This window comes from Aquarana catesbeiana, linkage group LG01 (genome assembly GCF_042186555.1).
Source record: "Aquarana catesbeiana isolate 2022-GZ linkage group LG01, ASM4218655v1, whole genome shotgun sequence".
In the NCBI taxonomy this organism is placed as follows: domain Eukaryota; kingdom Metazoa; phylum Chordata; class Amphibia; order Anura; family Ranidae; genus Aquarana; species Aquarana catesbeiana.
The window spans coordinates 16930678-16945294 of NC_133324.1; the positions used below are offsets into that span (position 1 = coordinate 16930678).

The 14617-nt window shown below is 47.2% G+C and overlaps 1 pseudogene; it reads right to left on the reverse strand.

The window, feature by feature from the left end:
* Positions 1-13570: 13570 nt before the first annotated feature.
* Positions 13571-13704, reverse strand: LOC141124404 (U2 spliceosomal RNA; annotated as a pseudogene).
* Positions 13705-14617: the final 913 nt, after the last annotated feature.

A 14617-nucleotide genomic window follows, 5' to 3' on the forward strand; every position in this document is an offset into this window, starting at 1 on the left:
CCTGCCCAGACCAAGCGCTGTCGCACTTTGAATGACAATTTCGCGGTCATCCTACACTGTACCCAAATTCCATTTTTATTATTTTTTTCCCACAAATAGAGCTTTCATTTGGTGGTATTTGATCACCTCTGGGATTTTTATTTTCTGCTAAACAAATAAAAAAAAGACCAAAAATATGTTTTTTTTGTTTCTGTTACAAAACTTTGTAAATAAGTAAGTTTTCTCCTTCACTGATGGGCACTGATGGGGCTGCACTGACAGGCACTGATAAGATGGCACTGATGGGGCTGCACTGACAGGCACTGATAAGATGGCACTGACGGGGCTGCACTGACAGGCACTGATAAGATGGCACTGATGGGCACCGACGAGGTGGCACCAATGAGGTGGCACTGATGGGCACTAATATGGGGCACTGATAGGCGGCACTGATATGCAGCACTGATGGGTACACATAGGTGGCACTGATGGGCACTGAAAGGCAGCTGGGATGGGCACTGATAGGCGGCAGGGATGGGCACTGATAGGTGGCACAGATGGGCACTGATAGGTGGCATGGATGGGCATGGATGGGCACTGATAGGTGGCACTGATGTACATTAATGGATGGTACTGATGGATGCCAATCAATGCCAAACAATAATTCCTGCCAATCAGTGATGCCCATTGTTGGCACTGATTGGCATCCATTGTGGGCACTGATTTGCATCCCTGGTGGCCATGGGTGGCATACCTGGTGGTGACTAGTGGTGGGCATCCCTGGTGGTCCTTGTGGCATACCTGGTGGTGACTAGTGGTAGGCATCCCTGGTGGTCCCGGTGGCGTCCCTTGTGGTCCAGTTTGGGCATCCTTGGGGGGGGGGGGCTGCGCTGATAATCAATCAGCACAGACCCACCCTGTCAGAAGAGCAGCCGATCGGCTCTCCTCTACTCGCGTCTGACAGACGCAAGTGAGGAAAAGCCGATTGACTGCTCTTCCTGTTTACATCGTGATCAGCCATGATTGGACAGACAGAGTCTCTGACAGAAACTCTTTACCTAGATCGGAGTTGCGGCATGTCAGACTGACACACCGCAACAACGATTGAAGCGATGCGGGCCCCCGGGGGGTGCGCAATGGCTTGATATCCTGGCGACGTCATATGACGTCCGATCAGGATATCGAAACCACTTTGCCGACGTCATATTGCTATATGGCGGGCGGCAAGTGGTTAAAAGGGCGACCCCGTATTTTTTTTACAGTTAAAGAATAGCACGGTGCCACCTCTATACCTCTAGACTGGAAGGAGCAGCATCAATTCTGCCCACTCTGCTCTCTCCTCCTGTCAGCATGCCCTGATCAGATCCTAGTGCTGTCCTTCACCCTCCTGAGAGTCTTAGTGAGGGTAGCAGATGGCTGACCAGTGTAGCACCCTCTAGTGTAGTGTGCTAGGTGTACATAGTTAGTTTTGTAGTGTAGGCAAATATAGCCTGGCTGAGAGCCAGGCTTGGTTGAATCTGGGTCAGGGTGAGTGACTCAGGGAGGCTGGACGACTCATCAAACAGCACCTCTGGTACCTCCCTGTACTTGCTGGAACATTGGAGAAGCTTCCAGACGAATGGGTGGGAGGTTAGAAGGAGCTGCTTTGAGTATTGAGGCGAGCCCCAGCAAGAGGGCTGGCAGGGGGCAGGCACCACATAAATTCTCTGACGTCATGCCAGCAGGGCGCAGTCGGATGGAAGCTGGAGATGGAGTTCTGAGGAGGCTGTTGGTGAGCCTTGAGTGTAGCCCTTAGTCTGGGGGTGACCCCGGGCCTGGGGCTTGGGTGCTGGAGGGATCCTCTAACAATATTACAGGGATATTGGATATTGCCTACTCCCTCGTCTGCCACCTGCCTTGACCTCTGCCTGGATACTGGTTATTCCCTTGTCTGCTTCCTGCCTTGACTTCTGCCTGGGTACCGGCTAATCTCTTGTCTGCCACCCACCTTGACTGATGCCCAGATACTGGCTACTCCATTGCCTGCCTCCTGACTCGACCTTTGCCTGGATACTGACTACTCTCTATCCTGCCATCTGCCTCGACCTCTGCCTGGATACTGGCTACCCCCTTGGCTCCTGGCTGCCTTGACCTCTGCCTGGATACCGCCTACTGCCTTGTCTGCCACCTGCCTCAGCCAGTGCTTGGATACTGGTTATTCTCTTGCCTGCCTCCTGTCTTGACTTCTGCCTGGATACTGACTATTCCCTCGTCTGCCACCTGCCTCCACCTCTGCCTGCATACTGGTTATTCCCTTGCCTGTTTCCTGCCTTGACTTCTGTCTGAGTACCGGCTACTCTCTTGTCTGCCACCCGCCTTGACTGATGCCCAGATACTGGCTACTCCATTGCCTGCCTCCTGACTCGATCTTTGCTTGGATACTGACTATGCTCTATTCTTCCATCTGCCTCGACCTCTGCCTGGATACCGGCTACCCCCTTGGCTCCTGGCTGCCTCGACCTCTGCCTGGATACTGGCTACTCCCTCGTCTGCCACGATGCCTCAACCTCGGCCTGAATACTGGTTATTCCCTTGCCTGCTTCCTGCCTTGACTTCTGCTTGGGTACCGGCTACTCTCTTGTCTGCCACCTGACTTGACTGATGCCTGGATACTGGCTACGCCATTGTCTGCCTCCTGACTCGACCTTTGCCTGGATAACGGTTACTGCCTTGGCTCCTGGCTGCCTTGACCTCTGCCTGGATACCCCCTACTGCCTCGTCTGCCACCTGCCTCAACCAATGACTGGATACTGGTTATTCCCTTGCCTGCCTCCTGTCTTGACTTCTGCCTGGATACTGGTTACTCCCTTGTCTGCCACCTGCCTTGACTGATGCCCGGATACCGGCTACTCCATTGCCTATCACCTGCCTCGACCTTTGCCTGGATACAGACTACTCTCTATCTTGCCATCTGCCTCGACCTCTGCCTGGATACTGAATACTCTCTATCCTGCCACCTGCCTTGACCTCTGCCTGGATACTAACCACTCTCTTGCTTTCTCCCTGGCCTCGACCTTCGCCTGGATATTGACTACTCCCCTGTCTGCCACCTGCCTCGACCTCTGCCTGGATACAGGCTATTTACTTGCCTGCCACTTGCTTTGACCTCTGCCTGGTTACTGGCTACTCCATTGCCTGCTGCCTGCCTTAACCTCCCTGTGTCCATCTGCAAGAACTAGGCCGCCCATGTGATATAAAGTAAACCTTGGACTAAAAAGCAAAGTCCACTAATTACACCAGGCCCCTCATCACCTTGGCGTAATGCCTAATAACACCTGTAACAAAAGACAAAAAAAAGAAAAGTCAGAAAACATACTTAACTTCCCCCCCGACAGCTGGGGTGGATCTCAAATTTCAAGAGAAGTCACTCCAGTGCTATGTGAGATAAAGAGGTTTTTTTTTTTGTTTGTTTTTTTACTTTTCTTCATAGGTTGTTTTTTTTCTTTTCTTGTTTTTTTTTTCTTTCAAGTATTTTAAGATAGCTGTGTGTGTGTGGGGGGGATACAGTGAAAGCTGACATTGCTTTTAAATGCAAAGTCTGCATTGACTTGGTCTACCTGTAGAGACATTTCAATCCTTTTATTCTGCAATTGAAGTGTATCTCTCTCAGTTTTTTATTGCTGTCAGTGTCCCCATTGGAAAAAAAAAATACAGCTGTACTGATGACCATTGTCACCAAGAAAGACAATGGAGGGGTAATCCAAAATTCTGGAATTGTTCCCAGAACAAGGAAATGGGAATTTCCCTTACTTTTGGGAGATTTTCTCTAACTTCCTGTTGTGTCCCTGGGAAATGTTCCCCAATGGTACTCATACTGCAAAATAAATAAATAAATAAATAAATAAATAAATAATCTGACAGATTTAACCCTTCCCTAAGCTATCCAAAACTAAAAAAGTTTTGGCTATAAATAGGATTTAAGAATATAGTCAAATCTTCATGTGGCAAAACTTCTTTTACAGCTTATTTCTTAGTCTGAGATAGGTTACCCTTCACCTCAAGTTTATGGGTTGCTCACATTTTTCTCCGATGACATCAAAGATTGGACTCTCTTCTTTTTTCTGAGAATAGTGAAAACCCTCAGAAAACTGGATGGAGGCCAGTTCGGAGAGGTAGGCAATAGTTCCATAAAGAAAATACAAATTTTAAACTAAAAGGTCCAAATTCTTGAATGGATTTTGATGGATCCTGGATTTCCCCAAAGCACCTGTAATTTAATGAAGTGTGTTTCTCATCGATGATAGAACAAAAGAACTTGGTATCCTATTAGAAGATCTGGAGACAAGGTTGGTCCTGTGATGGCCCCAACCACAGGGAATTGAGGTGTTCAAAGGTCAGCTGTTTCCATGTAGTCTTACAAACATATGGACTGCTCCTACCTCGTTATGGCTGCGAAGCTGAACAAGCTGTGGTTCTATTGACTGGTCTGTCTCTTGCACTAGTCTGGCAGCCCTAGGCGCTGCCAAATTCCACCTGCTGTTTGATAAAGGACCAGTTTCCACCCACACTGGCAATCAATGTCACTATGATCAGCCATCCTTGCCCAAGTAACATTTGTCTATGCGTGGCCAAGCCCTGTGATCTCTTGTCTTGGGAAGTTCCATCTTTCTTTCTGCTCACCTGTCCCTAGAAACCCTGCACGCTGAGCAGTACCCTGTCCTTGTCAACACAGGGCTCTGTGCTATGATTGGACACAGCCAATCAGCAGGTCCCGGGCCTTGAATCATTGGCCAGGGCTTGCTGAAAAAATCCCACTTTGTCTAATCACGGGGGGGGGGGGGCAGTGGGTGTGGTGCGTACACACCCTGAATGTCGATGTGCCTGTAGAAGACGCTCGTCCACAGAACGTTGTGGGTGGGCAGTCCTAAAGTGGTTAAAATAAAATGTCAGAATCATAAGTGGTTTTTGCATCCTAGATTTCCCGAGAGATCCTGAGGTCTAATGAAGTGGGTTTTTTTTTTCAGTTATGATGAAAAAGAAGGACTTGTAATCCAATTAGAAGATCTGGAGACAAGGTCCTTTGATGGCCTCCTCTATGGGGGATTGAGGCGGGGTGTCAGACATACTTCCTGTAACGTGCACCGTGTCCGAACACACGCATCTTACACCTCTTTTAATAGTTAGTGTAATCTTTCCAGGGTAAAATGTATTCTTTTTATCTCAGCCTAGGCATGTCTGGATTTATTTATACCACTAATTCTATCACATCTTTGTAGGGAATTCTATATTTAAGTTTCTTGGATGTCGGTCACAATGAGGAAAGATTCAGAATGTATTTAGCACAGCGGGTGCCGTCTGTACCGTGTATGCAAGAGATGAAACAGATTTACTATGAACCAGCGAGACTTTTACAACAAAGACAAACTCAAAAATGAAAAGCCCATATGTACGAGTATTGAACATTTCTGAGGCAATTAAATGGCAATGACGGCTGAGAAAACAAGAAAAGGCTAACTGGTCTGCAATAAAGTAAATTCACCAGTCTATTTTGGTGCTCAGTCATGTGACAAGTGCCATGGCATGTGATGTGGGTCACCAGGGCTGCCTCTCCCTGAATAGCCCACATTATGACAGAGACTAGACATGTGCAATTTTTTTCGGTCCAAATACAAATTTGGATGAATTTTTGGGTATTCGGAGATTCAGATGTATCCGAATCTTCGAATCAAATAGTAAGGAATAGTCAGTCAGCTGACTTCCCCACTGACAGCTGAAATGTAAACAAAACAAAGCCGGTCAGAAAGTCCAAAAAAAGTGGTGTGGGGCCCCCCAAAATCCATATCAGATCCTTATCTGAGCATGCAGCCCAGCAGGTCAGTAAAGTGAGCGAGCCCCCCCTCCTGAACCATACCAGGCCACATGCCCTCAACATAGGGGGTAGGTGCTTTGGGACGGGGGGCTCAGGGGGATCATTACCTCCCATATGGAAAGAGATTGGAGATCCAAAACTTTACAATCGTTGCTGGTCTCCGTCTGGGTCTGAGAAGCAGCCAATCCGTGTCCACCATCAGGAGCTCTGGAGAAGATGACCCTATCCTTGTGTGTGGTAATGATCCACCACTCGCTATTCCAGTGCCCGACACCTCAACCTGAGACTCTCATTCACCTTGTTTTGTAGTATTTGGGACAGTGATGTGGGTGAAGGAAGCAGCCAAACATGTCCACCATTAGAAGCTCTGGAGAAGATGACCCATTCCATGTGTGTGGTACTGATCCACCGCTTACCATTCCAGTGCCCGGCACCCCAACTGAGGCCTCTCACTCACCTTGTCTTGTAGTAATTGGGGTAGCAATTTGGGTGCAGGAAGCAGCCAATCCATGTCCACCATCAGGAGCTATGGAGAAGATGACTCATTCCTTGTGTGTGTGTGGTACTGATACACAGCTCGCCATTCAAGTGCCCAGAACCCCTACCTGGAGCATCTTACTAACCTTGTCTTGTGGTAATTGGGGTAGCGATCTGCGTGCAGGAGGCAGACAATCCATGTCCACCGTCCGGAGCTCTAGAGAAGATGACCCTATCCTTGTGTGTGGTACTGATCTACTGCTCGCCATTCCAGTGCCCAGCACCCCAACCGGGGCATCTCACTCACCTTGTCTTGTAGTAGCGATCTGAGTGAGGGAAGCAGCCAGTCCATGTCCACCATCAGGAGCTCTGGAGAAGATGACCCATTCCTTGTGTGAGGTACTGATCCATTGCTTGCTGTTCAAGTGCCTTTCACCCCAACTGGAACCTCTCACTCACCTTGTCTTGTAGTAATTGGGGAAAGCAATCTGGGTGAAGGAAGCAGCCAATTCATGTCCACCATTAGGAGCTCTGGAGAAGATGACTCATTTCGTAGTCACTGCACCTTGGTGAACCCCAGCTGTGGTCAGGGTAAGGTCTCTCCAGCCATGGTTGGCAGGTGCATGACATGAGTTGGGGCGTCAAACATACTCCCAGTAATGTGCACTGTATACCCACTAGGAACATGCGCCCTCTCTATTTGTCCTGATGACTACAGTATAGAAAGGGGTTAGGAATCCAAAATTGTACAATTGTTCCTGGAAGTTTGCCAAACCCCTCTCAAACGCAATCCAGGGCAGTTCAGCTCATTCCTATTCCTCACAACGATTTATATTTAAAGCCCAATACCAGTTTTTTTTTTTTACCCAGGAAGTTATAACAACAAAAGCTTTAAGGAGCTGTGCCCTGCAGTACTGCTTTTCCAACACTAGTTGTCCTCAGCAGTATTCTGGATTGAATGATGCTGAGGACATACTGTGAGTGCAGGGTGTCATGCATCTTCCACCTAAGGAGCTGTGCCCTGCAGTACTGCTTTTCCAATACTAGTTGTCCTCAGTATTCTGGATGGAATGATGCTGAGGACATACTGTGAGTGCAGGGTGGCATGCATCCTCCATCTAAGGAGCTGTGCCCTGCAGTACTGCTTTTCCAACACTAGTTGTCCTCAGTCTACTGGATTGAATGATGCTGAGATCATACTGTGATTGCAGGGTGGCATGCATCCTCCACCTAAGGAGCTGCCCCCTGCAGTACTGCTTTTCCAACACTAGTTGTCCTCAGCAGTATTCTAGATTGAATGAAGCTGAGGATTTACTGTGAGTGCAGGGTAGCATGCATCCTTCATCTAACGAGCTGTGCCCTGCAGTACTGCTTTTACAACACTAGTTGCCCTCAGTTTTCTGGATTGAATGATGCTGAGGACATACTGTGAGTGCAGGGTGACATGTATCCTACACCTAAAGAGCTGCCCCCTGCAGTACTTCTTTTCCAACACTAGTTGTCCTCAGCAGTATTCTGGATTGAATGATGCTGAGGACATACTGTGAGTGCAGGGTGGCATACATCCTTCATCTAAGGAGCTGTGCCCTGCAGTACTCCTTTTCCAACACTAGTTGTCCTCAGTCTTCTGTATTGAATGATGCTAAGGACATACTGTGAGTGCAGGGTGGCATGCATCCTCCACCTAAGGAGTTTCCCCCTGCATTACTGCTTTTCCAACACTAGTTGTCCTCAGTATTCTGGACTGAATGATGCTGGGGACATACTGTGAATGCAGGGTGGTATAGATCCTCCACCTAAGGGGCTATCCACTGCAGTACTACTTTCCCAACACTAGTTGTCCTCAGTCTTCTGGATTGAATGATGCTGGGGACATACTGAGAGTGCAGGGTGACATGCATCCTCCATCTAAGGGGCTGTCCCCTGCAGTGCTGCTTTTCTAACACAAGTTGTCCTGATTCTTCTGTATTGAATGATACTGAGGACATACCATGTGTGCAGGCTGGCATGCATCCTCCACCAAAGGGTCTGTCACCATAGCGTCTTGCACTCATGATGCCTCATACTGGACAGGATTGCTAATCACCCAAGGAAAGTCTGAAGAGGACCTAGCACATCGCCCAAATAGCCTAACAACAGCTGAAAAAATTTAGGCGTATATAAGAAATAAAATATACAAGTGTTCCCCAAGGGAGGGGGGTCCGAAGTTGGCCTTTAAACTTATAGCACGGAGAGGAATGTTCCTTTGTCACTATAAATCAACACCCTGGAGAGTCAGCCAAGTGTCGGTTAACTGAGAGCAAGCATTTTATTTCTGGAAGGAAAATGAGGCAAGACGGTTCATTAGCGTCAACAGCAGATGATTGGGATCTCTTTGTTCTTGGCTGTGCCTGCTGTGTGTCTCTGTGTACCTGGGTGTAATTTCTCTATTACATCTCCCCGACTTCTCACCACCCTTCCCATGGTGTCTCCATGCACTATGGCACAGGTGTAATCCCATCCATTCCTTGCTTGGTGTTATTTCTGGAAGAGAATTACCAGATCTTCTGCATGAAGAGCTACAGACAACAGAAACAGATATGCTGGAGATCATCCCAAAAAACTATTCTACCGTATGATGAGACAAGCTGGTTCTTAAAGGGGATCTGCTATGAGACTAGGGAAAGACTGGGAACTTTTTGCCTGGGAGGCAAACACAACCAACCGCCCCTTCATGATATTGATCAGTCTTTCTCAATCTTTTCAACACAAAGGAACCCTTTAAAAAACTTTCTGACTTCAGGAAACCCCTGCTGAAAAATACTGTATCTACAACTCATGATACATTAGTGTAAATGCTTCTTGTAAGTTACACTTGTTGACATTGGAAAGAATTACCCCCTTACAGATAGCTATAAAGATCAATGGTGTCAGTGGGAACTTATCTGAGAGGCAGCAATTGCTCATTGCTCAAGGAACCCCTAGCAACCTCTGGAGGAACCCTGGATGAAAAACCCTGTTATAGACAGATTCCTTCACAAGGAAAGTACACCAGACAAGTACGCTGCAGTACTGCAATGATTGATGGCCAGGGTGTCAGGGGCACTTACCTGTAGCACCCTCATAGGTAGGTTGCTAGAAAGGTTAGGTCAATTTAGTTCTTTTGGGCTCCCCTGTAAACAGCGGAGCAGTTGGTGATTGTTTTCTGCTGTTCTGGGCTTCCCAGGCTGCAGGTTTGATTAGGAAGAGGCATATATATGTAGCCTCAGCCAATCCCTGGGAAAGAGTGGCAAGTAGGTGGCTGGGAGTGCATAAACATTCTGGGGCAGCCTTGTTAAAGTCCTACATGTGCTCATCAAGGTTACAGCGATAACTAATCTCTGCAACTAATCAAGGACGTTCACTGAGGATCTGGTCTGGAGAGTTCATAGGAGAAATGTCCGTCTGAAGGAGACATCCAAGTATCCAGGAACATTGTGAGTCCAGACCTGAATGTAGGATCCTGGTGATGGTTGCTGCTGCTATCACTCGTGCATCCGTAGTGCTTGCCTGGCCTTGGGACATTTCTTATGGTGTCTCGGTGTTGGCTATTCTAAGAAGTAATGACCAAGTGAAGAGTGTCCAAATGGGTAAAATATTGCATTAGTGTGCCCTGAAATTAACTTTAGTGTATTTTTTTTGACATTTTGTACTATTTTGTATATTGCTCCAGTCTACCTTTGCCTGATCTTTAACTATTTTAATCTACCCTTACCTGTGCTGAAGTTACTTTATGGTCCCCAGCTGTGAACATGTAGACTGTTCCGTCTACCTTTACCTGTGCTAAAGTTACTTCATGGTGTCCAGCCATGAACCTGTAGACTATTCCAGTCTACCTTTGCCTGTGCTGAAGCTAATTCATGGTCCCCAGCCATTAATCTGACAACTGTTTCAGTCTACCTTTACCTGTGCTGAAGTTACTTCATGGTCTCCAACCGTGAACCTGTAGACTATTCCAGTCTACCTTTACCTGTGCTGAAGTTACTTCATGGTCCCCAGCCATGAACCTGTAGACTATTCCAGTCTACCCTTACATGTGCTGAAGTTACTTCATGGTCCCCAGCCATGAACCTGTAGACCAGTGGTTCTCAACTCCTGTCCTCAGGACCCGCTAACAGGCCAGGTTTGCAAGATAACTGAAATACATCACAGGTGATATCATTTGCTGCTTAGTGATTGCAGTATTCTAGTCTGCATCTCCCCAAGGTAATACTTAAAATCTGTCCTGTTAGTGGGTCCTGAGGACAGGAGTTAAGAACCACTGCTGTAGATCGTTGCAGTCTACCTTTACCTGTGCTAAAGTTACTTCATGGTCTTCCGGCCGTGAACCTGTAGACTATTCCAGTATACCTTTACTACTGCCGTAGTTACTTCATGGTCCCCAGCCACCAACCTGTAGACTTTTCTAGTCCACCCTTACCTGTGCTGAAGTTATTTCATGGTCCCCAGGCATGAACCTGTAGACTATTCCAGTCTACCCTTACCTGTGCTGAAGTTACTTCATGGTCCCTAGCCGTAAACCTGTAGGCTATTCCAGTCTACCTTTACGTGTGCTGAAGATGCTTCATGGTCCCCAGCCATAAACCTGTAGACTGTTCCTGTCTACTCCTACCTGTGCTGAAGTTTTGCATGGTCACCAGCCGTGAACCTGTAGACTGTTCCAGTCTACCTTCATCTGTGCTGAAGTTATTTCATGGTCCCAGCCATGAACCTGTAGACTGTTACAGTCTACCTTTACCTGTGCTGAAGTTACTTCATGGTCCCCAGCAGTGAACCTGTGGAGTGTTCTAGTGTACCTTCATCTGTACTGAAGTTATTTTGTGGTCCCCAGCCGTGAACCTGTAGACTGGTACAATCTACCCTTACCTGTGCTGAAGTTATTTCATGGTCTCCAGCAGTGAACCTGTAGACTATTCTAGACTACCCTTACATGTGCTGAAGTTACGTCATGGTCCCCGGCTGTGAACCTGTAGACTGTTACAGTCTACCTTTACCTATTCTGAAGCTATTTCAGGGGTAGCGGTACATATACAGTATATTATATTAAAACAATATAAAATGTTTGTTTGTTTCAAGCAATCTTCAGGCCTACAACGGCCCTGGTAGTGGAAGTGTTAAACATTTTTATATACCAGTTTCTTGTATCTTGAATTTCCTTCCCACATCCAATAGGCTGAATATGCCGCTCCCCCAATGGAGAGGACCCTGAACTAGCCTTCTCACTTTTTCATTCTGTTTGGTTTTATTTCCACATGGCACCTCTGTGTAGGAAATGAATCCACATGGGTTCCTCCAAAGTGGAAACTTGTTAGCCGTATGCCACTTGTGGTCACAATGCTCAACAAAAAATGTAGTTCAAGCATAACTCGAAGTTTTTTTTTTCTTTTTTTCCCACCTCCAAAAATATCATCGTCAGTCTTTGGAGATTGCGCTTGGAATAAAACATCTATGGTCTCCATGGTGTGACACTCTTGCGGGGTGCTGCAGGCTGGGCTCCTCTAGGATCTCATTACGTGAGGCTCTCTGACAAGCCCTACGCCCGAGGGAACGCGTAATGAGGAAACGTGAAGAATCTCAGAGTGATAGCGCGGCCCGTCTAAGGTGGATTCATTCGCCATGGCAACAGGTTTATTTTATGATATCATGTAGAAACAGCGTTAGCGTGCGGCAGCAGATAAAATGAGATCACTGACCTTATTCCAAGCATCCTTTAACACTTTCGCAGCCATGTTCACGTCTCTTTACAGTTACTGAAAGGATGAGTTTTGCAGACTTCAAAATTACCAGAGGCCTCCCCCCCAAGAATGTATAGAGTATATCCACTCGAAGGCCAGGCTTTTTCTGGCACATTGTGTTTGTTTGTTTTTTTGCTAGAAAATTAGTTAGAACCCCCAAACATTATATATTGTTTTTAAAGCAGAGGCCCTAGAGATGGCTTTTGCAATTTTTTATGTGACGTGGTATTTGCGGAGAGGTTTTTCCAAATGCAATTTTTTGGAAAAAAAATCAACTTTTTTGAAAATTTAAGGCAAAAAAGAAATGCAGAACCCAAGTTTTTTGTAAAATTTAAAAGATGATGTTATACAGAGTAAATAGATACCGAACATGTCACGCTTTAAAATTGCGCAAGCTCGTGCAACGATGACAAACAGCGTGCATTTTACTATTTATAGGCAACACTTTAAAAGCCTTTACAGGTTACCACTTTAGAGGAGGTCTGTTTTTTTTTTTTTTTTGAAAAGCCAGTGGAGTGCAAAACACACCCAAAAACTTCCACCCGGTGCCAAAAAAAAGTGCACACACATAAAGAGTGACACACAAAAACGTGCAATGGGTTTTACACTGATCCTCCACTAGGGAAGGACCTTACCCTGATCCCCCAGGGTGTTAGGCTCCAGACGGGGACTGAGGTACTTCACTTGGGTCCATCTGGCAGAAACCAGATGGACCCCCGTTCTCTGGAAGGTCTGCCGAAACAGACCCATCCAAGCACTAGGTGGGACTCCCCCGAAGGGAAACCCCATGAGAGAGGGCGAACCAAGCCAGAAGGCCATGTCCACCCCCTCCCAAGACTTTCAGAGTAGGAACGAGGACCCACACCCTACTCATCACACAGTGGCAAACGTGTACACACCAAACAAAAGAATAAAAAAGTGACAAACAAGGGATAAATAAAAAGAAAGTGGGGAGAAGGAAGTGGGAGAGTGAAAAGTGACCATCGTGAAATACAATGGCCGCCCTTCGGCCGGGAATAAAAATTTCCCCTGGTCCTAGCCAAAAGGCTCGGCCCTAGAGGCAGGTGCGAAAAACATGTGTTGTAGTGAAGTGACCATGGTGCCATAAATTAAGTGCCTAAACACTGTGACTGTACGGCACCCCTGAACTGCCACTTCAGGAGCACATTCACCACTGGCTTTTTGCGCAACCCTGACCACTAACCCGGACCACAGCAGCCCCCACCCCAGCCAGGAAGGCCTGAAGTTCTGGAAGCTTGGTGAGAGCCCTTTACCATCAGGCCTCACCGTCGCTCCCATCCCTCCTACCTAATTACATTCGGGAAATACTAACCGTTCCCCCAGTGGGAAAGAGGAGCCAGTGTTCTCTCCCAAAAAACTGACCGGAGCTAGAGCTACCCCAATCTAGGCCAGAAGGCCAGGGACCCGACCCTCTAGCCAGACCCAATGGTTCTCAATTCCCATCAGAAGGCTTCCCTTTCGGCTACGAACCGCTCCATTTTACCTTTGCACCAGCAGGTTTTGCATAGCCTCTGCCATCCCTGATACCACCTCGCCGTAGATCAGAGACAGAAGCAAGCGCCACCCCCTGGCAACTGATAAGAACAGATACTACACTTGATCTTAGCCAAAAGGCAGAGAAGCCTTTAGAGGAGGTCTGGTGCTAGAATTGGTGCCCATGGTCTGACGTTCCCGGTGATACCTCACATGTGTAGGACGGTTGCTGTTTGCGTGCGTGTGCGGGACCAATGCACGTGTTCACCTTTGTGCATGAGCAGGGGCACTTTAAAAAAAAAAAAAATAATTATTATTTTTTTCCATTGTTGCTTTATTTTTTTATTTATTTTTTAATCACTTTTATTACTGTCACAAGTATTGTGAGCATCCTTGTGACAGCAATAGGCATGTGACAGGTACTCTTTATGGAGGGATCTGGGGTCAATAAGACTCCAAATCCCTCCTCTGCATTTAAAAGCATTCAAAACACCAAGATCAGCGTTTTTGAAATATCTTGATTTTTTTTTTGAAAAAGTGCTGATGACATCTGGGTTAACCCGGAAGTGATGTCATGTCTTCGCTTCCGGGTTACCAAAGTGAAGACCCGATCAAAGCCGATCCAGGCTTTGTTTGGGCGTCCGACTAGCTGGTGAACGTGCCGGCTGGTAGCTCGGATGTACCTGTGGTACAGGAGAGCCCGAAATGGGAGTGAGGGAGTGCACAGGGCAGTGTGCATTATATTTTGGGGATGGGGAGGTGACCTGCAAGTGGGGATGGGGAATTTAAATGGAAGTGAGGGAGCGCACAAGGCAGTGTGCATTATACTTTTGGGATGGGGAGGTAACTTGCAAGTAGGGGTGGGGAAGTAAATGGGAGTGAGGGAGCGCACAGGACAGGGCGCATTATACTTTGGGGATGGGGAGGTGACCTGCAAGTGGGGATGGGGAAGTAAATGGGAGTGAGGGAGTGCACAGGGCAGGGCGCATTATATTTTGGTGAAAGGGAGGTGACCTGCAAGTGGGGATGGGGAAGTAGATGGGAGTGAGGGAGCGCTCAGGGCAGT